This window comes from Jatropha curcas, chromosome 4 (assembly GCF_041381405.1).
Source record: "Jatropha curcas cultivar XTBG-Jc1 chromosome 4, XTBG_Jcur_1.0, whole genome shotgun sequence".
Lineage (NCBI taxonomy): Eukaryota > Viridiplantae > Streptophyta > Magnoliopsida > Malpighiales > Euphorbiaceae > Jatropha > Jatropha curcas.
In genome coordinates, this window is record NC_143154.1 from 16,828,005 (window position 1) to 16,828,674 (window position 670).

At 38.7% G+C, this 670-nt stretch overlaps 1 non-coding gene across 1 annotated transcript; it reads right to left on the minus strand.

Annotated features, from left to right (window-relative positions):
* Positions 1 to 280: 280 nt before the first annotated feature.
* On the minus strand, positions 281 to 387 carry LOC119371247 (small nucleolar RNA R71). The gene has a single exon (XR_005178835.1). It is a non-coding gene; the product is annotated as a small nucleolar RNA R71 (small nucleolar RNA).
* Positions 388 to 670: the final 283 nt, after the last annotated feature.

Consider the following 670-nt stretch of genomic DNA (forward strand, 5'->3'; position numbering starts at 1 on the left):
AATCAAACCCGCAATTATCCAAAAGCTTTCCACCTCAATCCAATATGGGGGTTTTCCTAGTGAAGATCCTAATGCCCATATCACAAATTTCCTGGAAATTCGCGATACTTTCAAACAGAATGGTGTTTCCGAAGATGCAATTAAACTAAGACTTTTTCCTTTCACTCTTAAGGATAAAGCACGATCTTGGTTACAATCATGCCCTGCTGGAAGTTTCACAACATGGGAAGAACTAGCCCAAAAATTCTTAACAAAGTTCTTTCTATCCTCAAAGACCACAAAACTGCGCAACGAGATAATGACATTTGCTCACCATGATCAAGAGAGCTTGTATGAAGCTTGGGAAAGGTTCAAGGACTTGTTGAGAAAGTGCCCATATCACAGTTTGCCTAAGTGGTTACAGGTACAAACCTTCTATAATGCATTATCTCCTAACATCAAGATCACTTTAGATGCAGCTGCTGGTGAATCCTTTGAGAAGAAGGGAATTGATGAGGCATATGAATTGATAGAAGAGATGGCAAGCAACAGCCATTATCAAAACAATACTGAAAGGAAGAGAATACAGGAGTCTATGAAATAGATGCTATTACAGCCCTTAATGCCAAGGTAGATAACATGGTAAGAAAACTGGACCTGTTAACTACTAATCCTGTAAATTCTATTATGC